Here is a 27,241-nt window from a genome sequence, read left to right as displayed (position 1 = left end):
TTTTGATCCTGAAAATGAGGTCTCATATATCGGGGAAACTACAAAGTTGCTGTGAAAGTACAGAGAAATTGCGATCTATGATTCCAATGTAAGTTTACGATTGCCAGGGAAATTGAATCGCCAGTGAGAGGACGCGCAGACATAAAACTTTTCGCGCGTATCCTGTTCGTTAGGGTCACTGTAATTCTTTCGTGTGATAAGGTATCATGCTTCCGTACATTAAGATATCGTTGACCGCTTAATATTACTATTACACAGCAGTCTGTCATCCATTGACCCGTAGAACAGGATACAATGCACTGTAAATGAGAATTATTTGTGTCTGTAATCGTTCTAGCGATAAATTTGTTAACACATGTGTACATTATTCTGGTACAAAAGAAAAAATAATTCATGTCATTTCTCTGTAAAAAACATAACCGAAGATAATTATACTTTACTAAGTTTACAGATAATTTTGTACGACTAATTAATCAAATGTTTGTTCTGCTATTAAAACAGTTTATACTCTTCCTAAATGTTAACTGTACTAAATTCTACAGGGTGTGAAATTAAAGATATTACGTGTTAATGTTTTTTAAATTGGAATAATTATGAAGTATTTGTTTCTTTTTACAGGTTGTTTGTATACATTTAATAGTATATCGTTTCATTATACATACACATGTATTGTATTATAGATGATGGTAAAATAAGTATGATATGTCTTGCTATAACCTCGACTAAGATCTTTCACCTGAATATTCCTATTGAAAGAAAAGTAATTCTTAAGTACACGTGTTTTCATAATTCTTCGTATCAAATAAAATATTACGAATAACAATTTTTTAAAGTGCATATTTTAAACAACTACAGCTTTTCTTCAAAGTCATCTCAATATTATGAAACTCATTAATATAGAATTAAAGGAATTGTTGTCTCTGGTATCTCCATTTATATTATTATTTGAAAATAATTAATTGTATGATATCATCTCTAAAATTACAAGATCCTTAAGAAAGAAATATGTATGTACATACTATGTCATGTTAATGCTTTGAACTTTAAGTACATATATAATTTTAATTCAAATACATACATTCAATTCTGTGTTTTATTAATATTCTTTTATCTATTTTTGCGTGACATATTGGAATAGTACGAAGGATCAACATTTTAAAAGTTAAAGATTTTCATTTAAAATACATCAGGTTTACAGAATTAATTTCAAGTAAATACTGTGCATTATGCAAATTATAAGCTTACCTATTACCGTTACAATATTGTGTACTTTATAAAAACTTTCACGCTTACTTATTGCTCATGTTTCAGTAATTTTTGGAAAATAGAAATTAGATGCGTAATTATGGTGTAGAAATTAAAGTGCATGTTTCGTTCGTCCTAATTAAGCCTTGTATTCGGTCAGTACATATTACTATTTATCATGCCAATTTGTTCAAGGTGCGTAGTAGTTGAACATTACATCACGCTTGACATTAAATGAGTACTGATACCATAAATATATAGCTAATTAGCATTTCAGAGTCGCAATTAAGATCAAGTGCGATCTAAACCTCCTTTTTATTGCTTCCTAGCGTTAATAATTAATAATGCTTTAACGCATGCAGATAATTAAAAGCGATAAATTCGACTTTTTCTCTATTACACGTGTTAAAATAATCATATATCAAAACCAACTGACACCAAAATAAGTTCCTCAAGAATAAAGTATAATTAATTCAGTGGATATGTATATTCGGATAATGTGTAATCTTTTTGAACAAGCATTTCAATAACATCTGTTACTATCGGTAAAAGTCTCCAAAATATATTTCAAAGTTGGACACTAAAAAAAATATGTACAACTTTTAAATATTGAATCAATAAATATTTGTACTGCCGATAAATTATCGAGCGATGATCATTTCGAGAAAAATTGAATTCGTAACAGAAATGCAATTTCATTAATTTATTCTATTGTTAGGTAAGATAGTAATCTTAAACATACCACAAACATCTTTCAGAATAACCTAAACAAAATTACAAAATAATAATCAGTTGTAAATTTTGTAAGGCTACATAGCTACATATCTATAGTCGAGTCAATTTAATACAATCGAGTAATTCCGACACCGATCTCCAAAAAGACTAAAAACAGACGTAAAAATGATTGCAGACTCGAGTGGAATACAGGAGAGAATTATTTTTAAAAATTCTCTGTGTAGGAGTACCACGATTTATTCAGATAAATATTCCCGAATAAAATGGATACTCTAATTAAACAAGTACATATTAATTGTTCACAGCATTGAATACAATTTATATTTTCCCTCCGATATGTAAAATTAATAATACATAATTCGTTTATTTCATAATTTACATAACGTTTTAATAGCAATTCGTTTATTCCATAATTTGCGTAACTTTCTAATAATAACTCGTTTATTCTATAATTTAAATAACTTCCTAAATGTAATTCTTCTTTATTCCACGTTTAATTGCATATGTGTTTGGTAACTTATGAACAGGAGTGTATCGACTCGTCTCTTCGCCTTAAAACCATCTCTCTTATACTAACGATGCAAGAGAAAAATCGCCTCGTTGAACACGATGTTCTATTTTTCAAGTAAAACTGTTTTCACAGTCGACGGTGAAACTAATGATTTACTAACGGACAATCGAGGCAACGGTTAATGCAAATTAAAGCACGGATAGTGCGGCCAGACGCGAACCCAGACACGTATTAAGAAAATTGCCAACCGAAGGTCGTCTCGAGTTTCTTTCTTACTGAGCATCTTTAGGCGTCAATTAAAGCAAACTGGGAACATAATTGCGTGTTTAACTAACAGAAATACCGCGCGTGTTAATTGAAAACTGAGGGCGGAATGTATCGTGGAACACTTGTTTTCATGCAACAACGATTTAACGATTGTTTGAGCGTTTGAAACAACGTCATATGTTAGAATACTAATTACGAAATTATGGATCTCGTGCATTTATGTGAGACATGAATATACAAACGTATAATAAAAGAAAAAATTTTAATAAAGTTTCGATGATATTCTCAACTTTATGCAGTCTATAGGAATAAAATTTCTATTTTTTCTGATCTTGTAATTTAGCCTGTAAAAATGATGAATTTGCATAAACATCTGCAGTTTAATTATTAGTAGACGCATAAGAACATTTTTCATGTCGCCAAATGCGACGAATTGGCCCAATAAGTAAAAAATTACATTTAATATCGCATCTTATGTTTCCTGGGTATAATTCAAGGCAAGGTATAATTTATGCATGAAAAGGTGCAATTTACTGTCACCACTAAATATGTACAAGGTAAATCGTAACGCGATTTACAGATGAATAACCAATGCTAAAAGTTAATACAGTCTAATAAAAATTATATCAAGAAATGAAAAATAACATTAATTTTCAATTATATTTCCCAATATAATTATTGTTTTCTTTTCCAATGCATTGAAAATATTTTATTAATCCATTATTTATTATCAATATTACATACTTTTTAGAAAGAAAAAAAAACTCTTCGTATTAGTTAATCCTGATTATTATTCCTCTTATACAAGCCGCCATTATTTCACTAACGATGGTTTTCTTCGCACGCATTAAGTAATAGAACAAAACTGATTAATTACTATAGGAAAAAAAATCCAGATTCAAGAACAAATCTCACTTTGATCATTACGCAATGATAAACTTAATTTGCTATGAATAATTCCTATAACATACTTGACCAGAATTCCCATTTGCTATTCTTCAAAGACTTTATTTTCTTGGAAGTTTCAAAAAAGGCAAGACAGTGTTTGGTTATCAGTAATTTACATTCGAATGCATACTATGACACATGCGTCTAAAATAGGTGATGTCCGTGAACGCAGGAAGAATACTGACACAATTTTGTAAACGGCACTACGAAACTATCATGCAACACACTATTATTTTCAAAGGTTCTGTGCAAAATTTTTCTTTAAGATCATGTGCAGCGCCTTAATATTAAAAATATAAACTTAATATAAATTATATTAATAATATTAAATAAATTCAACTTGTTGCTATTGTAATATTATTCGTAAAATTTATTTATCAAAGGTAATAAATAAAAATATACTATGGCTTATTTGAAAGTGTATACAAGTATATAATAATTTAAGATAAAATTACAGTATAACATATCGTGCAATATTTTTAGAAAACTCTATACAAAATCAATAATTTTATTTTTACAGACCTATTCTAAAGGCTTAATTTATCAAGATTCAACTAATGAAGATAAACACGAAAAGGCTGTATTTACTCAAGGAAATTGTTACATACATATTTAGATAAATTTATTCTGTGGGATTGTTCGGAAAATTCGTAGCATTTCGAGCATAGAAAAACTGTATAGCACCTACCCAATTAATTAAACGTTTCCCCATTAGAAGATTATTCTTTCAGATTATGTAGAATATTATGTATCAAGAAAAAACTTCAAAAACAAAATCCATCTAAAAGCAAGTTAAAGAGTTTCTTTTAGCCAAAACAATCGAAGTTGTATATAACTGCTACAACGAAATTAATTGAAGAATCGAAAGAAATTGTAAAAAAAACTAGTAAATAAAAATACGATATAAACGGAAACATATACAGAGTGTCCGAAAAATAGGTATAAGTCCTTGAAATAGGTGATTTGAAATAACTTTCGCCTTGGCGAAAAAATTCTCGGAGGCTTTTTTAATGAGATATTAACGAAAAACCCCGACCAATCAAAGCGCGAGTCTGCCGGCTGAGCTCCCGCAGTAGCACATAGCCAACGTTACCGCAGGAAATCAGCCGGCAAACTCGCGTTCTGATTGGTCGAGGTTTTTCGTTAATATCTCGTTAACAAAGCCTCAAAGAAGTTTCTCGCTAAGGAAAAAGTTGTTTCAAATCACCGCAGAAATCATCGTTTTCAAGAACTTACAACTATTTTAGGACACCCTGTATATTCTAACTCTGCTTTTAAATACACTACGAACATTCTGAATAGCCCCATAATATTGTGTTGAATAAAATGATCACATTAGATTGTATTTAAGCGTGCTGGTATTTATTTTTCACTGAATAGAGATTGTTCACTCGTGCTCTATTTAATTTAGAAAACAACATACATACAATGTTACAGTAGACAGTGCTACCAAGTGCAACGTAGAAACATGAATGAAATAAAACGAAATACTAGGAACAGGTTAACACGAAACTATGATCCGAGAAATCGCTACAACTTAAAAAAAAAACAAGTATAATCCGAATGCAAAATCACTGGTGCAAAAAGCTATAGGTACGCACGTGATTGGCCTGCGCAATGTAAAATAAATACGCGCGAAAAATCACACCGACTTGCTTACCAATTATGCAAGACGACGAGCAACCGATGCGTGCACAGGTGTATGCGTGCATCATTTTATGTATCCATGTCCATGTTCAACGTGTTACATATACGACAGGTGCAGGAAATGCGTGCCTGCCGCATCAAACTATGTGTTATCGTTATCGGAATGCGCGTTGAGAACGGAGAAATACCCGTCGACGTATAAATAATAAATCCATTATATTTCGTACTTGAAATACGAACGTGCTCCATTTCCTACATAAGCCCTGGACGAACCACCAATCTTTTTACATACCGTATGCTTTTATTGTCGATTCCCTCTACGTAAATATTATTTAAGTTTAATTTTATTAATTTTATTGATTATTTAATTTTACCGAATCCTTCGAAAAGGTAGAAATTAGAACAGCAAAACCAGTCATTTGACAGGTCGTGGTAGGTTTAGTATTAAGTGGGTTGCTCGATATAACGGATTAAAAGAAAATTGAAAAATTGTTTTCTCACGATTTGGTACCAACAATGACTTGTGCAAAGAAGAACAGGGTTTACTATATGTATGAACCTGGAACAGCAGATTACAAGTATGTGAACATTTTTTACATTAGAATTAATGTTGCAACTTTAAATTGGTTTTTCTGAAAATCGTATTTTTCAACCTAGCATTGTAGATGACTCGAAAAGTTATGAGCCGATTCACTTGAAACTTGCCCCACCTTTGGAAGGCGTGTCTCTATAGCGTGAACCAAAATAGCAATTTTAACTTTATTACTTTTTTTGGTGCTCGAAATAAATTTGGAGGCCATAACTTATCTGACCTAATGAAATTCCTGTATTAGATGAAAACATTTTCATGTAATTTCTAAACTCTGAATCATATAAAAAACGTTTCCCTGAAGGTGCAAACTATCAAGACAATTTAAAAAACTGATGAAAAGACTGTCTTAAGTAGTTCAATGAGTGATATCTAACAGCAGAGAGTATAATTAATTGACTAATTGACTGAAATACACTACTGATAAGTTGTATAATATATCAATCAAATTTATAATCTGATTATACCATAAAAGAGTAATTATGACTGCTTCGAATAAATAGTTTACATAACAGTCTGCGTATCTCCTAAGATTCAATGAAGTCCAGGTCAAGAACCTCCAGCTCAAGAAAGATGTCCCCGAGTCATCGACGCCAAGAAAACCGTTTTCACCGAGTGGAAGAGGATCGTCCTCGGTTTGTAGTTCTCTTGTCGAGTTTGTTATGTAGCGCAACACGGTGCAGGAAAAGAAGGACGAACAGAAAACTCGCCATGAACGGACGAAACCATTTCCTAGATAACCGAGAAAATATACCGGCAATGGCCTCGTTACGATAGCCTACGATTTCTCGCGACCACTTCCCGCATTGCTTCGATCCGGATCGATCTTTTTATGTTCGCCTATTGCGGAATAATTACATACGCTACAAAAGGAAGCCTGTAAATTGTGTAAATTGATTCACCGATCGATGTAAATACGTAATCGTACACTAATACGATGACATCAAACCCGAGGTGAGAAAACAATCAGTGTCACGCATTTTCATAATTACTCACGTAATTCTAACGAATTAACAAGATAGAACGAAATGTGAATACATTTGTTACCGTTCGCAAATTGTAACTACCCAATACAAATTTGAAAATTGATCAAAAACGAATTTCGGACGAATATCTGATCACAAGGATGTAGCATTCGTCTAAAAAGTCTTGTTCCTTTAGATAAGATGAGTCAGACTATTGAATTTGGCAATCAGTAAATTGTCTACTATTCTTGAAGAGTAACCCAATAAGTGAAGAACGAAGAAACTAGATTAATTTTTTTTTACATAAATTGATTTTTCAGAATATTTTGGGTGTAAATGTATTAAAGTAACAACTTCAAAAAATGAGTGGCTTGAAAACTGTTCTTCATAGGACACATCCTATACAATACTATGATGAAATTAATTGCAACGTGAATAATGATTCGTCGCAAATTGATTTTATTTATACATATGTAAAATCACAATGATGTGTTCAATGCACTGTGGATTTTATACATTTATATTATATATGCATATAAAAAAAAGTATCTATTGCAATAAAGCTTCATGAAGCTTTCAGATCCTCTTGAATATAACAAAACCTTAAAAAAGGAAACTAAACTCCTTATTCGACACGGTTCTTAAAAGTGTGCAATCATAAATGTAAATTTACATAAATCCCTACACCGTAATAAATGCAGGTCTGATATTATTTACACTAAATACAGAGTTAATGTCAAGGTTCTTTAAGAAAACAAGTAAAAAGGCTACGAAATAATTTTTTTTTATAACCCCATATGTGTACTCCCTACAATTTATCCAAGTGTACAACGAAATAATGATATACAAGTGCAACTAACCATTTAACCCGGATAACAAGTTACATACATACATCGTCCTCGTAAATCCCATTTTTCCCTTTTAAATATGCTTAATTAGCATAAATCGTCGTTCGTGCATATTTAATAAGCAATCACTACATTTTTATGCATAAGATCTTGACTAATGGCACGTCTCAAACTACAAATTTAATTAATCCTTAAAGTATCATATTCCCTTTATTAAAGTTAAACGTGGCATGTATACCCGCGCGATAAAAGTGGATTCTTTTCTCTAAATAAATTTCACTTCCAACGTAAAGGATTTTAATAACAGTGTCGTCGATCATGCTACGTACGCGAGCGTGTAGTTAAAAGGACCGCAAGAACGCAACTTTCTTTCGACGTTAACAGCATGCATCTCGTGGAGTGACTTTCTCAATTTGACAGTTTCGGAATCGAAATGAATGAAAGTAAGCATGATATCCTCTCCATCGATTTCAAGGATGACGGCACACGGAAAGCGATTCACCGAGGCTCGCGGCTAATTATGGGAAACATGCAAATGGTCCATGAAACGGGGAAAGGTAATTAGTCAAATCGTTGTTGGAGAAAATCTTTTCGCTTTCTTGCAGTTAATCTTTTGTCCGCGGGTTTCTTTTTGTATTGCCTGATCGCGTGAATCGTGCGGTCTTCCAGGAGTTTTTTTAGCTCAATAAAGTTATTTTAACTGTTTAAGTGCGGTGAAACTAGCTAGAGGACATGTTTCGCTGTCAATGATGGGAATGATGGTGGAGTCATTTACAAAATGCCAAATTTGCAGTAGTAATATTACATATAATAATAGTAATAAATAATATTATCTCATGTAAAATATGTTTAATTGATAAAGCAATAACGAAAATACTTTTCTCTTTCATTATTTAATGTTATTAATCACTAGTAACCCAGTACTTACACTGTATAAATTTAAAACTACTGATATACATACATAGTTTATTATACATATGTTACATAAATATGTACATATACCTATATGTTAAGAATAGCTGAATCGATTTGCTTCTTTTGCTGTTTATGCCGAATGTATTTTCTAATATTTAAACATATATGTACATTTAGAAAATGTTAGATTTTTATATGCTAAGAGGATTTCGGAAGTTCTATTGCTCCAACAATTAAATTTTTTGGTTGATTATATGAAGTACTAATACTAGTAGTTCATAGTAGTGGTTTCAAAGCTCTCTGTTAAACAAATTATCTTGATTTCTTCAAATTTTTCTTTAAATATTCAAGCTTTATAACAGCAGAATAAATAATGTAGGCTGCGATAATTAGAGGATACGATGTACATATTCAGTTTTTCATATTGTGCACACTAAAAATTTGTCTTAAATGTTCCTAGACACCGTGCATGAAAAATTAGCTTGATTCAGTTGATTGTCAGCAAATTAACACCGACCTATGGAATATCCGATATCTGTCGAATTATAGCATACAAGTGTGAAATAAAACACCTCGAATTGTTCATTTTACAGCAGATTTCAAATAAATTGTTATGAAAGCATTTACTCGAAATTCGATACGATCGACGATTTAATCGAACATCCGGTTAAACGCACATACTTGTTTCACACAGCGTGTCATTAACCGGCTACGGATATTTATGCATACTTCAATTTTTGTAAGTCCAATTTAACAAGTCTCGTATTCAGCAGAAACTCGCCACTTTTTTATTAACATTTTCATTTGGATAAATACGAAGTTATCAGATCATTATATATCATGGACATTAAAGTACCTAATATAAATACATAAAATCCGTCATTTAACCATTAATAAATTCTCATCGCGTGTACATACATATCTTGCATAAACTAAAGTACATCTAAGTTGCATTTTGTATAAAATATCATAATTATAAGCCAATTATAAATTATCTATACATAATATGTAGGTATTCTAAATTATTTAAATTTTCTAGATTAAATAAATCTTTTATTCTAAATTATATAATAGTAAACAAATTTATTTTATGTCCAAGTCTTTTTGATTCGATAAAATTTAATCTTTCATAACGAGCTCTTCGGCAAAGTGATCTATTCCATGTAAGCCAACATCGTACCACACTATGTAGAACTACTGTAATTTGTATTGCTCGGTTTTGTAAACCTGTTAACACCGATAGTACAAAATAAATGTATATACTATACATATATACTGTAATAGATAAATATACCTAGTATCCACAAATTTTTTCCAGCGTGCCCAAATTATACTCGAAAAGCATCTGTACACCTTAATACACTCGAAAAATCTTTTAATATGAACGTACATACCGTCATTCGTTATGTATCAAGTTGTCTGAAACTTATTTATGAATTTTGTTAACCACAGGGTGCAGATCCGCAAATAAACTATTTGTATTATTATTATTATATGTATATACATGAACATTTGATTGTAAATATTAAAACTCTTTACTTTTGGCAGCTATATTCATTGAGTTTTATAAAAACTTCATTTACCATGGACAGTTAACGCTGAACGATTTATTCAAAATATTAATAAGAAAAGTAAGTCCGTGTGCACGTTTGATGTGCGACTTTATGATCGATTATACCAGGTCAAGGTTTACGTATAAATATGCAGTAAATCACTCAGTACATACTTTCTCTCCGAAACCTTTCTGTTTGCTTTTTATACATAATTACTTCCTCCTTTAAAATAATTATTTATATTATTACATACAGACAGCAATTATTTCCTATATCATATTATATAATATAGAATGCTGTTCTATTAATTCTTTCTATAATATAATCATTTTTACGGTGCTTTAGAAATATTGAATAGAGGGTTGTTTAAGAAAACAAAAAAAATAAAGATGAAATGGACATTTTTTTAGATGACGACAATGTTCAGTTACATTGCACTTGTAAGTAGCTTTGTTTTTTTAAAGAACTGGAACAGTACATAGCAGTTGTATTTTTTTAAGGTTGGAGAAGTTCTCTTCCAAGTTGTTGCTTACGTTGCTTTTTGTCATTTCTAATAATAAAAGTAATATTTAGTATTTCAATTACACATGCATAATTACTATTATTTACATTTGTTCTCGATACAATTTGGACATTTTAATATAAATTTTGGCATACTGTAATTGATTTCTATAATGATGTCTTTAACAATTTGTGTCTGTAATATTTAAGAAATGAACATTGTCCCAATAATTAATAAAAAGAAGACAATCGCTATACTACTACTCTATGTATCTCAGAATGGCAATATTTAACCAATTTTATGTCTTTTAATATTGTGTAACTAGTAACAATATCTGATGATAATTGGGATTTCGGAATAATTAATAAAAGTTTTCATAACTTATTGAATAATTTAATAAAGTCGCGTGATTTAGTACTTCACAGGTATATTAATAAGAACCAAATTAATCATGCACTAAATAGAAACTCAGAAAACAATGTTTGCACTTTTTCGTACTCAAGGTTTTCGACGTACCGTGTTGCGAAACCATTTACATAAACCTGTTTTCAATGCGACATAAAAGCGGCGGATCTAGAATCACAATTGCCCAGTCAAATTTCCGGAACATCGAAACAAAACACATCTGGACTGGTCTCTACGTGGAGTATAAAGACTGTTAGGGTTAATTTGATTAAAACTAGATCCCTGGAAAGTCTGACCGGCAACCTGTTGCGCGTGTTCATGGAACCAGTAACATTCTTCAATGATTCTGTCGATTATAAGACCGGTACGCATTAAACTGCTATTGGTTATATGTATTGTGATATACTATATAATACAAATACAATTTCATTCTTGCTTGCACTAATGAACGAATGATTCAACATATAAAACCTGTACTACTTCTTGGAGCACTGCGTGTTTCGTATTTCTATCTACTTTCACAAGCATTATAGAATTTTTAAATTTGACATATATTCTAGATAATAGACAAATAATTCAAACAAATCTCAGAATGCGAACCTAATGTCGATATGCATAAAGAACTAAAATATACTAACCACAATAAAAGTATTTCTACATCTATTAAGTGTACACCGATAAGTAATTTTTATGAAGGTCTTTTTTTTATGAAGTAACTATTCGATTTTATGGAAATCAAAAATCTATACTGCTTAATTTATACTCATAATGACTTTCCACCATCTCACTCCATTGTTACTCAATGAAAAGTCGCGAGGACACTTTTAATTTAAAATATAACGCCTTGTAATTTAAAAAATTAGTAGATTACTTATTGTTATACTTAATAAAATGTTTTCCCTTTATCATATCATGATCCTTGGCATATCATAAAACTAGTGATAATTGATGTTCCGGTTCTGTTTTGTCTTCAGTCCCAAATAAAGGCAACTATGTATACATAGATAAGTAAAATTGTGCAACAAAACCGTAATGTACCTACTGATAATAACTACATAACAACTGTTTTTTTTATCAGTTTTATGGTGTCTCCTTTCGTCTATGTAATTAATGGGTTTTAGTGTTACAAGTAACAATTTAAAACTTGTCCAGTCGCATTTGTTAAAGTCTACTCTTCGTGCTTTCGCAACAAAGTTACCATCACAAAAATTTTACACACAATAAAGAGTTAATTTTATAAATTTTCACTTACTTGGATTCTTTGTTATTTCTTTCAAATAACTTAATTGGAAACCACCACAAAACTTTAACTTTTCTTATCCTTTTAATGTTACGAAATGGAAGAGGCTATTTACTGATTCGTTGATAAGGAGATTGTATGATTAATAAATTTCAGATGACTTCTTTCGTTACTTGATCTATTATTGCAGAAATTACAAAAAAGGAAACAAAATTATAAATATTACCACTTTTCTAAATTAATAGAGATTAGAATTTTAAACAAATTATGTTTATGGAGTTCAATTTTATACCGATATTTTTAATAATCAAATTTTGCTTTATTTAATAATAAAAACAGTAGACGAATATCTAAAAGGAATGTGTCCAGAATATCATATTTTGATGGTATGTATACTTTTATAAGTGACTGTGACTGTAACTAAATACGCTCTGTACATTCTAAAAGAATGCACATTTTTCACATTCTACTATACTTTCACATACCTCTAATAAATGAAACTTTATCGAACTTGTGAGGTCCCTGTTTGCTGTTCGACACATGTATACTATATCAAAATGAGTGCTATAAACATATTTAGAGATCAGAAAATATTTTTAAACCTTCTGTAACGATTTCTAAGTATTTACTCGTGTCACTTCGGATGAAGTATTTTTATAAAACTTATATTTAGTACATCATTAGAAGCTTGTGCACTAGTAAATTCTAATAATGTGGCAAGGCGATATACTGCATATTTTAACGAAATATTAAGATGCTGCAGACGATATTACCATATTAGATCGTATTTTTATGAATGAAACTTACCAGTAAGGTATTCAATTTTTATACTGAAGTAATTGATACTTTATAGTTTTTACGAGCTTGATATTTAGATAAAATTGAATGTTATTCAAAATGGAATCAACAAGAAAAATAATGAATGTCAAACACTGATAACTTCATTACTGCATACTTAGTCGGTCACCTTGTTTGTAAGAACCCAGTAGGTTGAACGCATAAAACAATCAGAGTGAAAACAGGACTATCATGACCTTTCTTCTGCTTTCACATGTTGAAAGATTACAAACCTTGATCCACCGAGAATACAAACTTTAGCTATTTTATAAATTATTCATAAATGTTGTAGTAGGCACGCATTGAATGATGATTCGTTTGCATACTTAAACAGGTGAGCTATCCAGTTACATAAACATTTAGGCTCTGTAGAATTCCATATCGGATTATCACTATGTATACTAACGATAATTCAAGTTGCTGTCATGTAGGCAATATTTTAATCCTCTATTCATTTTTTACGACCAACATCTAAATGTTTATAATATATATATACTATTAACATTTAATATTAATATAAAAAATATCCAGTTCGAGAGTAGTAATGTTACTCTATATTTTTCGTTAATGTTAATTGATATAATCAACGGAAAATACTTTGTAATCAAAGCAGATGTAAAAACCCATTTTTATCCATTAATTATCTACTCTTAACCCCTTGCCTTATAACATCGAGTCAGACACGTGATGACGATTTCAAAGTGGATTTAATAAACATGTACATATACTATTCATTTTCTTTGAGTCGAAGTGAAAATCTGTTTCGTTTGTATTAATATTTAAGATTTAGAGTAAATGTTACACTTCCCTAAAGATAAAATTCCTTTTGTATCTGGGAAATTATTAACGATACAGTAATGCTTGAAAGTACAGTCGTCAAGAAAATCGTAAGGCAAGCGGTTAATTATAAGAAAGAATTTTTTTTACTAATTTTTTAACATTTGAAGACTATCTGAAACGTTTAGACTCTTGAAAAATCTATACACATAATTCAAGTATTTTTTAAGTTACCATGCATATTAGTGATATGAATGAGAAAGAGCATATTTCCTTCTATCCGTTTACATTTCCCCGATAATATGTAAACACGGACACATGAAGTGACCAAAAAAATAGTTGATAATTCTATACATTAATATTGTATTAATTTTCTGTTTGTGTCGCAAATTCTATTTACATTTTTAATATACAACTATCTGAATAGTCATTCTGTAAAATCATTCTCTACAGGATTGTTTTGTAAAGCTTTATATGTAATATTAATAAGAAATTAAATTATTAACAAATATATTATATGAAAACGATTCAATAATGTACGTGTTGCCTAGCGATATTTTTGATATTCAATTATTACTACGTGTTGCTCCAATCTTGAACGAATTGTTGTCTATTATAATCTCAACATGTTCATTGTATTGTTATAAAATTTCTGAAACAATATTTATAATTCCTATCGAACTGCAAGATGTTTCCTCTTTGGTTTATGAAATAAAAAACAAACTAGCAAAACAACATTGTGTCGATTCATTTTGTTTAGTAAACTTCTTTGCGAAAGCATGTGAAGCGTGTATGTTTATAAACCGTGAAATTGATTTTAGACGTATCATATACAGAATGATAAATTACCATCTAATCCGTGGGAGATGAAATCCAATCATTCTTTTCATTGAATCCAATAGAATGCTGAAGGTAGGAAACATTTTCGCGTGGAGTATTTGATTGCAAAATCTGTCCACGTTACGTAAAGCACATAAATGTGCGATGCGGGTCGAATTGCACACCGAAAAATTGAGCACGTATGAGTGCAACGGTACCTCGTAAAATTTACTAAGCACGTTCCACGCAGATGTGTCTAAACATTTACCATTTAAATCTTCCATGACTCTCGGTCAAGGCTTGCTCACCGATAATACGGATTACATTTATTTTCCTTTCAAAAGATTTATACGGACGGTTGAATACACGCTATCAATACAAAATCTGAAATCATTTCATTGCCGCGCTTGTAATCCTGAATCTTTTAATGAAAAACATATGAATGGACATTCGAGCTTCTATACAGGGTTTTGTAATTAACATAGGCACCTAATCGATTCCGTTGTCTCTATAAATAAAATGAAATAGCTGAAAACATACTGCTCGTTTAAAAAACAAATGTATTCTTAATTACTGAAATGAACTCATAACATAATTTAACATGTCTATTCAATGTATGAATGAGTACTTACGAAGAATGATATGAAAACTACATTAACCAGCAATATAGACGAATTATTAAACGACTGAATTGTGAGATTCTTGAACCTAATAAGGAGAGATAAAGCAAATGTACAGACTCAAACTATTGCATAAAAGTCAGCAACAAGAATATAAATATAAACCTAGGATTTTAAAGTATTCTTAAAAATAAAAGTATTATATATAGTTATGTACACAATATACAAATTATTATCGTACATGCAGTACTTTTTACAGAATATTAATATGTTCTCTATTCATGATTGATGAATTTTCTAAATAAACCCTCAGAATAAAAAATGAGCATGCACTCATTAGTACACTATTCAAAATATAAACAATTCTAAATGTATAATTTTATATACAAATAATTTCAATTAAGAATTAATATGCATATCGATTCCGAAATAATTGATCATATCGATGTACTCCAAAATGATCACGTGATGCAAAAGGACTTCCGACTAGTCCTTCATAATATAAAATAAAAATTCTAATTTCTAGGCGATATTGTTCCCAAATACATTAAAAATAAAAAGAAAACGACATGTAAAATGACGTAATAATAGAACGAAACAACGTGGTGGAAGAACGTGTACAAAGACGTTATGCTCGTCACTACCTGTTGCAGAGGGGTTCATAGTGGAAATACTGCAGGACCCCCGGGTTCGCATTCCAGAAAGAAGGGACGAGAGCCAGAGAGACATGCGCCGGCATGCATCACTTAGAACTGAAAAGGACCCTTTTAGACCTCGACTCAAGAGGACCCGGATGCTTGGTCCTCAGAAGGCCGGTATTGTTCGAGACCGAAAGCACGGTACAACTCGGGACCACCGTGGGGGACTGATAGGACTCTAACCTAACCTCAAATTCGCGGACCGCCACTGAAAAACGTAGCTGCTTACCTTGAAAATCGATCCTCCAGCGTTGTTCACGACGAACCGCCAATGTCTTCTTCATTCATCGAACGCGAAGTTTCACTGAAAACACTGCACCACGCTCGTGTCAAAACACTCCGCTACACTCGCGTCACCGCGGCGCATAATGTGTACACCGTTTGAAAAGCTCGCGGTTAAAACTCCGTGGAATTCGGTGAACGTGCGAACAGCAGGATCGACGGGGCACTTTTCACACGCGAAATTGAGCGTCCCCGGTTCATGTAGCGCATGCAGACTGAGATTAGTTCAAGACGCGACCGAGGACAACTTCGAACCAACTCCGAAACGCGAGATAAATGTGACAGAGACGCTAACCGATGTATTGCCGTTTGACCTGTCTCTGAACTGACCAATCGCCTTGCAGGTGGTACGCTACGATGTTTCACGCCGCCTAGTGGGGGGGATAACAGGAGGGAAAGAACCACCTGACGCGCAACCTTTTGGGGTCCGGTAAAAGATCTCGGGGACCGCAGGGGTCCTGTTCAAACCGCACGGCTGAACCATGCAACGTAACCAACGGTCGATAAAGCAACGCGTTTATCCTCGGATGGAATGTATCACAGGCGAGATAGATATACAGTAGACATTCGTTTCTCGCACTATTTGGAGTTGTAGCAGGCCAGAATTCCAGGAACCGTGTAGGAATCGGTAACCAGTTACCCTAGCGCTTTCCTCACCACTCGGCCGTTCATCACTTTACGGTTACATTAATTATCTCCGTTATTTTTAGAGATATCAGAAAAGGTTATTCACACAAGTTGTTCAGTATAAAAAAGGCTATTACTTAACAGTAACAAGTTTTTCGTAGGTGGAGTATTTTCTAAGTTTTCAAAGTTAAATATGTCATTTTTATTAATGATAATGAAATATTATGGAATAAAATACTTTTATTACATAAATCGATTCTTCCAAACATTCCGCGTAATAAAGTTTTAAGGTATTATGTGAAAAAGGTAATAATTCGTGATATATTTTAGTGGCAAATGTCTAGCTTGGTTAGCATCCGTTACCCATTACTAGAGATGGCGTGAAGTGCTACTTGTGAATCACTCGTGATTCGACCATGTTCGTTCCCAATCACGGTGATTTTTCACAGTGATTCGTGATTTCTCGTGATCGTTTCTGATTGCTGGAGAAACCTAACAGTTCTTTACACGCGACACATAATCTGTATATTTTATATTAACGACATCAAAAGAAAAATACAAGTTATATCGTATAAAGTAAAGGAATAATTAGAAACAATGAAGAATAATGAATAAATTAATGATTATAAATTATAATCTACATGTTACCTAGCAAATCATTCTTTTAGAATTTCTTGTTTTTTCTACTAATTTTTACAAACACAAATAGTAATGTAATTCATCGTAAAATCATATTGAATACGTTTTTCTGTTTAAAGATCAAGGACTTACGATCGCAGTGATCAAATTCACTCAAGATAAAAAAATCGCAATCACGGTCGTAAATGAAGTTAAATCACGACCGTGATCGTGATTCGGTGATCACTGTGATAAATCACCGTTAGTAATTTTGCACGCCATCTCTAACTGAAACCGTTCTATAATTTGATTATTTGTATGCAATCCTTTAAGAAATAGCAATTCTTTCTGAAATTGTCACATGCTTCTATACATATAGATGAAAATGTGCGTTCGATGTGGTAAGAGACCCCGTGTCTGTGAAAAAGTGGGGTCATAGCACCCCAGGAGCATACGCAAGAATTTTGAAACGTGATCCTTTATCGTTGTTGCTCGTACAATTCTCGAGCTTGGTCTAATGTTGCTCGTGCAACTGTCGAAATCTGACTGACACTTGTGCGTGCTTCCGTGAGCAAATTATATAGTAACCCCAGCAACCATGGCACTTTCTGCAGATACTACTACAGCCCAAGTGTAAAAGACGTAGGCAGTAGTTAGTTTCTGTAGTAACCTGTTGAACCAGGCAACTATAATTAGTATAGAATTGTACAGTATTTATGCAGTTACATTTAAGACAATTCGATGAAATGAAGCTTATCATACTTGACGTATGTTTATTGGTATATACATATATACATATAAATTATAATGATATAAAAGATGGAAATACAATACGATGCGCTACGGTACAATACGTCTATTCGATTTAATTGCTCCCTTGCGACTACAACATCATGCTATCCGCGTTCGGCGCAGTGCGTTAATACGGAGGCCAACAAAATATCACTGTAACACTTAAAAAAGTTTCAAAGTTCCATTTACATCATTGTCATGTGAAAATGTTCATAATTCCAACAGCATTCATATTCCAAGCAAAGAATTTACAGAATAAGGAAAAGGAATCTAAAGTAATTTTCAGCAGTTCCATACATCTTTATCTCGAATAATTTTGTAAAACATTCAAAGTACTAGACATTTTTACACTTTGAATCTCATGTCGATTTCTAAAATAATCCTAGTTCGATGTAATATAGAACGTGGTTTTATGAGATAGATTCGAAGTTCGCAGCCATTAGCTCGATATTGTCATCAGTTTACAGTACTTTACCGATGATAATACCGATTCCCCGGGCCTCACCACGAGGAGGTTGCTGCGAGTGGAGGCCCAAGGCAGGTAGATGGAATCACAAGTTCTACATCTTCCCACCTTTCACAATAAACCTTATAAATAACTTAAATCTTAACTATGTAATACTATCGGTACTAAAATCCCTCGGCGGATGACTTCTTTCTTGAGCCTAAACCTATAAAAAACTAAGTTCCCTCGTCGGTTGTCTTCGTTCTTCAGCTTAGAACTAATATTATCTTAATATTCTAATTAATACGAATTAATGCTATTAATACAAAATACCTTAAACTAAACGCAACGTAGTCGCTAATACTCAAACGAAAGAGATAGACGGAATGAAAAAAGTCCCATCGATCATGTCGTTTGCGCACCTAATATTCTATATACCAAGCAGTTAAGTCTACGATGAACTACGCGTTAAACTACAGTATGAACAAGTATCGCGATGCAAGTTTTTCGCCAGAATCTGGTTTTAGAAAATAGGAAAGACGGGCGACACCTCGCTAACCCGGATCCATCTTTTACTGCCATGGAGCTTTGGGCTGGTCACCTGCGTACCAGACCCGAACCAAAGGAGTACACAAGCATGGTAGTGCAAGCGAGATTCTCTGTTTACGGAGCAGCCTCCCGACTACTCCGTACCCTTGCACGCACGAGTCTTTCTCCAAATCCTACTTACCAGGCAAAGACTAAACACGTCCGATATCTGGCTTCTCAATAAAAACCAGAGGGATCGGCAAACAGTCTTAGTGTAGAGACCCACTGCCCGTACCCTAGGTACAGGCCCACTGCCCGTACCCCACGTCTGTGTAGAGAATCAACGAGCAAAATGAATTAATAATAACTTGGTATGCACAATGGATGGTCACAATTTAAGTCTATTAATAGATAGATTATCATTACGATGTGATCATGAATATGAATATAACAATGAATATCGAATTATGATTTAAGTTTAACTTACAGTAACTTAACGCAGTAGTAAACGCTTTGAGGATGTAAACGTTGATCGATGTCTTCTTTCGATGGAATAACTGTTTGGAAAAATATTTTTCATTATACAATACACATAGAATACATAATATGCACAGTAAATAAATCACACTAAATGAATCACAGTACATAAGAAGATAAATATCGAAGCCAATGGTTTTCGAACATCTGTAACATACAAGGGATTAGTAACAAGAGAGGGGACACAACAATATGCACAGTAAATAGATTAATAATATGCACAGTAAATAAATTGATGGTTGTCGAATGCCTGCAACAAACAATAGGTTAGTAACAAGAGAAAGGACGAGTACGAGACGCGCGACCACCCTTCGCGACGACTCACGAGAAAGTGAGGAAGCTAACGCCGTTCTGTATTGGGCGTACGCAGGTTTGTTCGTGTTGAATTGTTTTTGCCGGCTTGAACGACCTTCCTCCTTGAACGACCCAAACACCGGATGGTACAGCCAGGTACGGCCATGGTACACGGCGTACACGGCTAGGTCAATAAACTGTATGACGCAGCGTCACTAGCGCGTTGGACCGACGGAGAGCACGAATACCGCGGCACGCTCTACCGTACTCTCTCGCTCGCACACCTCCCCCATAGACCACCGAAATTCCTCGGCACGCGTCAACACCGACGGAGAGCACCGATACCGCGGCTCGCTCTACCGCTCTTTCTCTCTCTCCCGTTCGCCCGCTCCGACCATCTTCGGCATCGTTCGGTACGCGTCGACACCGACGGAGAGCACCGATACCGCGGCTCACTCTACCTCTCTCGTTTATTTATAATGTTCATATTCCCCAAATAAATATCATTTTTAACTTATTTGTTTAAGCGACATGTTCCTTTTAATGATTTAGCTCTCGATTACAAATCTCTAACACCGTTATTTATTTTTCATTTCGTATCGTTAAATACGTTTTTTCTCACAGAATACCGATTTCTATTACAGTATCACAAAATAATTGCAAATCTGAAACTTCTTTACCTCTTCTTGAACATTCTAATTTCATAGCCCTAAACTGGGTACCTGAAAGTATTTCATTGAATTTGTGTAAAAGATTTTACTACTTCCTAAAAGACTCCGTGTGATATTTGATAGCCTTAAAAACAATCTGCCGATACAGGGTTTCAATTTATTTACGAAACTAATCTGACCAGTTGCTGCATTCTTTGACACTAATTTTCAAGAAGATAAAACTTCTGCATTTTACTTAATTTGAAAGACACGTAACTGAATATTAACATACGTTCATTATTTAATTACTCGCAATAAATTAAAATTTTTGTAAGTAAAGAACGTGTAAATAAATTCATATGTAAAAATTTACCAATGGCCAGAAAGTAATTGTTCGTGCGTATTAAGATTCTTACAATAGACAGTAAAACTATTCATACTCCCATATAAATTATAAATATGTAAATGTTAATAAAAGCGGTGTATATGTATATATGAAACAATTGAGGTAAATATTAAAGACTATGTATTGTACAGATAGACTCTGATAGACCAATAAAAGAAATTATTATTGTACAAGCACTTTTCAATCGTTTGTTGACCTTTTTTGAATTAAAATGTGCCCAAATACAAGAACGCCAAATCGCGAAACATAAAATATTGTCTCTCCTCGAATTGCGGACGACATATTTCGCTAATCAATGTCGTTCATTGAACTCCTTGGACAAGCTGTTTCGCACCTCTATTTATCCATATTTTCAACTCAAAATACATATTTATTAAATATCCTATTTGTAGCATCGCTAGATAGTACAATGGAAAGACTCGTGAGATATCTCATCCATAGATGCGAAGAGGTTAATACGTATTATAAAAAACTTTATCTTCATTTTGCGTCACAAGTACACACTCAAATCAATTTTTACTTTTTGCTGTTTTGTAGTATAAATGTGTTGTCCGGTTAATAATGATTCCAAATTTGTAACAAATGACACTATCGAATAAATATTTATTTACTTGATATATTAGGTGTACAAATAAGTTTCCTCGGTTTTTTATAAAAAGTTAGGAATTTATTGTGAAGGAACAGTACATTACGTTTTATTCAAAGTATTTTCCATCATTTGCCACTACTTTTCCCCATCTTTCTGGCAACATTCGGATACCCCGTCGAAAAAACTCTTCATCTTTTGACGCTGTCCACAAATCTACCCAATTTTTGGTGTCTTCATATGACGTGAAGCGCTGCTCAGACAGACCATGTGCCATCGACCGGAACAGGTGATAATCAGAAGGGGCTAAGTCTGGTGAATACGGCGGGTGGGGTAAAACTTCCCAGTTGAGTGTTTCCAAGTATGTTTTTACCGTCGCCGCAACATGTGGACGAGCATTATCGTGTAAAAGAATAATTTTGTCGTGTCTGGAGTAGTAATGGGCGCGTTTTTCCTTAAGTGCCCGACTCAATCTCATCAATTGTGTTCGGTAGAGAGCTCCAGTAATGGTTTCGCTTGGTTTGAGCAATTCATAATACACGACACCAAGCTGATCCCACCAAATACACAGCATGAGTTTTTTTCCATGAATATTCGGCTTAACTGTCGATGTTGATGGTTCGCCGGGCTTAACCCATGACTTTCTCTTCTTTGGATTATCGTAGTGAATCCATTTTTCGTCACCAGTGACTATACGATGCAAAAAACTCTTTTTTTTATTCCTGGCAAGCAGCATTTCACTCATGCATAATCGGCGTTCAACGTCTCTCGGCTTTAGTTCATATGGAACCCAAGTTCCTTGTTTTTGAATCATTCCCAACGATTTTAAACGATGTGAAATTGCTTGTTGAGTCACTTCTAATGTAAGTGCAAGTTCTTTTTGCGTTTGGGACGAATCTTCCTCCAATAATACTTCTAATTCCATGTCTTCGTACACTTTTGGCCTTCCACTGCGTTCTTTGTCCTTCACGTCAAACTCACCGTTCTTAAACTTTTGAAACCATTCCTGACAACTTCTCTCACTTAAAGCAGCTTCACCATATGCTTCTAGAAGCAATCGATGCGCCTCAGTATATATATATATATATATATATATATATACAAATGGATTTGGAATGAAATGCTCGTCATTTTTGCTCATTATGTAAATTTGAATAAGTTGTAAAATAAAGTTATAACAAATTTTTTTGTTATAAACAAATTGTATTTTGGACAATTCTTTAATACCATATTATTGTACATGAGAAATCATAAAACTCGACCATTAGAAGTTTTCATGTATCTCCTTTGGTTTTCGAGATAGTATTTCTGGGTCGAAACTTTGAGGGGTGGTTTCACCGCCTTAAAGTGAATGTTAGCCGATAAAAAAAATACGTGTCCCTTGTTTTTGCTTGCTTAACAAACGTACGAAGTTTCATTGAAATCGGCGCCTCCGGGTTGGGAAACCTTCCGTGTGAGTCTGGATGCGTCGAATCGTAAATTCCAACTTCTGCCTTCCAGAAGTGATAAATTGGCAAAAATTGGATTTCTACGATAGTGTGATAGTGGTGTGCAGGGTGGTCTGGTCGGCTTTTGAGGAGAAAACCATTAAATCGTGTGATATTTAACAAAATGTGAATTGTACAGCCATCTCGTGTGTTTTCATCTGCGTCTGTCACAATCGCACACTTTCTAAAATTCTAAATCTTTCAATTCTACGTGTTTATTGATGTTTATAAGGACCAAACCACCCTGTAATGAAGTCTACCCGTGAGTGCCATACCCGTGAAAAGTTTATTTGTGCAATTATTAAGACAGAAGTTGGAATTTACGAAATCGATTGTCTCTCTCGTGCATCGCGTATACATACACGGTTTCCGTTGATTGTGTGAGTGCACGGACACAGCTCACGGGCCACGAAGTTTCCCCCCTTAAGTGTCAGTTATATGTTATATATGTTACTGTAATGTAGCAGCTAAAATGATACAAGATCCATAGGAAATAAACTGTCATTCTTCTTGATCTTTTTATAACTAAATGAAATTTAGTACCGGCTAGGGCGCTTATGTATTCTTATTAGATCGGTTATGAGATGCGCTACTATAATTATAAGCGCATGTAAACAAAACAGCGATGTTTCCAAACACTTTTTGGGTCTATGATAACGCGACAAAAGAAATCGGGCAATCGGAACAGATTCTTATCGCGCGTGAAATCTGCGATATCGTTTTGTAGCACGGATGACAAAATATCACGAGGCAGACCTGAAACGGTGCGTCAAGGCTGACCCGGCATAGGTACTTATTGTATCAAGTCTCGTTAAGAGATGTTCATTCACTCGTACTCCCAGATGACCAGTACGGTTCGTGTACCTCACCGTGGTCGGATTAGCCCGGTATCACGGTGCAAAGGTGCCAGTGAAAAACCGGCGAATACCATCGCAAAATGTTCCTGAATTATCAGTTCCACGGGATGAAGCATCGAATTGTGCATGGCAAAGTTTGATAACCATGGCAGCGCTCGTTCGTCTTAAACGCGGGAGCGTCCAATTGAGACATGCGGCGCGAGAAATGAAAGGTAAGCAGCATGTACGTTTGAAAGTGTAATCTGAATACACCTATGGTGGTAACTGATAACATAATAGAAATAGTTAGTACATTTGTATTATTTGCTTTTGGTGTGAATTTACTTGGAAACATTTTATTTAGAAATCCTTAATTGATATGGTGTGATTGATATTAAATTTACTGATATCAGAAAGGGTTGATTGAGTTAATAGTATTATTTAATATTATGTTCATACGAATGTTTAGTATAATATTTTTTCTATTGAAGATATTAAATTGCTTAGTGTTAATATAGTTGTTTGCATTGATATAATGTTGCTCTCTATGCTGTCCTTGTGTTGTAACGTTGCTGTGAGTAATTGAGCTTAATTGTACTTTAAATATTCCAATCATATTACTCATGTAAGTACGTTCATATAATAATTCACTGGTGTTCTTATTATAAACAATTTTATAACTTGTCATTTCTACAGTGTTGTTACGAGTCTCTTAAATGTCTCCTGGACTTACTATTTATGTATTACATAAGTACGTATAATTAGATTAAGCAGACAAGTACACAACATACTCGAAAAATTCCATTTCTTGTATCATGTATTATTCAATTGATATTCTCTGCAATTCAAATTGAATGTTCCTTTTTGAGTAAATGTATTCAAATTATGTACAATATGCATATCGCAAAATACAATACTGTAGTATGCTACTATGGTCTGTTTTTCGAAAGATGATGCCTGGGAGGCAGGCCTGCCTCGGCGCGTGGCCTGGCGGAGATCCAACGCGAGCTGCGTATTTCGTGCGACGTTGCACGGTCTCAATGCCACTTTGTGTCTCTTTCCATCCTCCGGCACTTCGGCACGCGAGCCTCTCGCTCAGACGCTCGGTAAACCAACTTCCTTCTTTACCCTGCGATTTCCACGTGTAGCGTTTAATAACCTACATGTTAATTTAATCTCCTTTTAATATGTTGCTCAATATTTGGGTACAATACATACTTTTAAAAGAAATAAACTTTTTCTTATTCATGTATTTTAACTTTTGACGTGTGAAAATGTTCTGCGTCTCGTCAACATTCTCCGCCATTTCCAGACAATGGATGATTGACGGCCACGTGCCGAACGCAGTCCCCACTCCTTGAGATTGTAGGTAGGTCCATCTCGAGAGGTTTGTAATACGTGTGATAGAGACAGACGACCGTAGGCGAGGACTCACGTCGACGGTCGCACGTCATTGGCCAAGACACGAGGAGTGAGAGAGACAGAAGTACCGTAGGTGTCTCGCGATCGCGGCAACACCGCGAAAACTCGGGCCTACCTCCCAGGCATCATCTTTCGAAAAACAGACCATAGGTAAGATTTTATTTATTTTGTAATAATAACATTTTCCAAAAGTAAGTGTTTTGTATAGACAGGGTGTCATTTAAATCTATCACCCCAAATATCTTAGGCACTTTTAATGGTATATAAATTTGTTTTTCTGGTAGACAAAACTATTTTTTCGCGGTATTGGGTTTATATAGGATTCTAAAGGTTAGAAAACAGCCCTGCTCCTTATCACAGTTTAGTATCTCATGTAAAAATATTAATAACAAAAAAATATGACTAATTAAATGAAAAAAAAACAGAATTACAGTATTGCACTTCAGCTATAAAATAAAATAAAATAAGATAAAAAGGAAAGTATATAATAATAAATACATAAAAAATACAAGGAAAAATATGACTTAAAATAAAGTAAACAGAAAAATAAACAATAATCAATAAATATTTTTAAAATATGAAAGCAAAAATACGAAACTGCAATATTTCTCCTTAACTATGCACTATAACAATAATTATTTAAACTATATTACATACTTATCTTACTCACTACTCGAGTTATCAATGCACGACATACAATTCATACTGGTTGCTCATCTACATCAGCAGCAGTGCTAGCAACTTCTCCTTGCAAATAAGTACCTTTCGTATTTTTTTCTAATAACTTGATTATTTCAAGGTTTTATGAGCTAAGTTTCTTTTTGGAAGTTTCACGAAAACTATTTATCAATGTATCTGAAGTAATTACTAACATTACTAATAAATAAAAATTAGTATTTAATCTTGACGTTTCGTGAGTATGTTTCTCTTTAAATCTGCGACAATCTTTATGACGTGCTTCTTGAACCACTTCTGACATTTAGCCAATTAGAATTACAAAAAATTGAATTCTCCTTTTAGCGTGGTAAAATAATGTATGGAGGGTTACCGGCATGTTATACCATAGATACAGATTTATACTATATAATATAACGTGTTGATATATATATATAATCTGATAACGTAACAAAATGAAATAACAACAACAACAACAATGACAAGAAATAATAACAAGAAGAATAAGAAAATAATAATAACCACAGTGGAAACAACAAAACATTATAAAAAGAAAGACACTATAAGGAGACGTATACTGCACACTTGACGCTCAAAGATTGAAGAAACGAATGAGTTGACGGTAAAAACTGGGGATATTATCATTGCTTATGATGAAAAATTCGAGAAAATGAGCGAGACATGATAAAAATGTCTTTTAGTATAGGATACCATAGGATTGGTCCATAAATATCAGCGGCTGAAATAAACAAACCGCTATATCACAGGCGTGACCATTAAGAATAATTTTAACGCGTAAGTATTGTTTTGTAAAGTTTTACCAATCGAATTTGCCATTAAAAAATAACTAGAAAGTCTCTACTGTTCGTATATTCAACTCTTATTGCGTGAAACAACGTCGAACATATAGTAAAATATTGACAAATCCGTACATA

The sequence above is a fragment of the Dufourea novaeangliae genome, unplaced genomic scaffold (genome assembly GCF_001272555.1).
Source record: "Dufourea novaeangliae isolate 0120121106 unplaced genomic scaffold, ASM127255v1 scaffold3, whole genome shotgun sequence".
NCBI lineage: Eukaryota > Metazoa > Arthropoda > Insecta > Hymenoptera > Halictidae > Dufourea > Dufourea novaeangliae.
The sequence above is the reverse complement of the archived record's forward strand: the minus strand, read 5'-3'. Positions refer to the sequence as shown.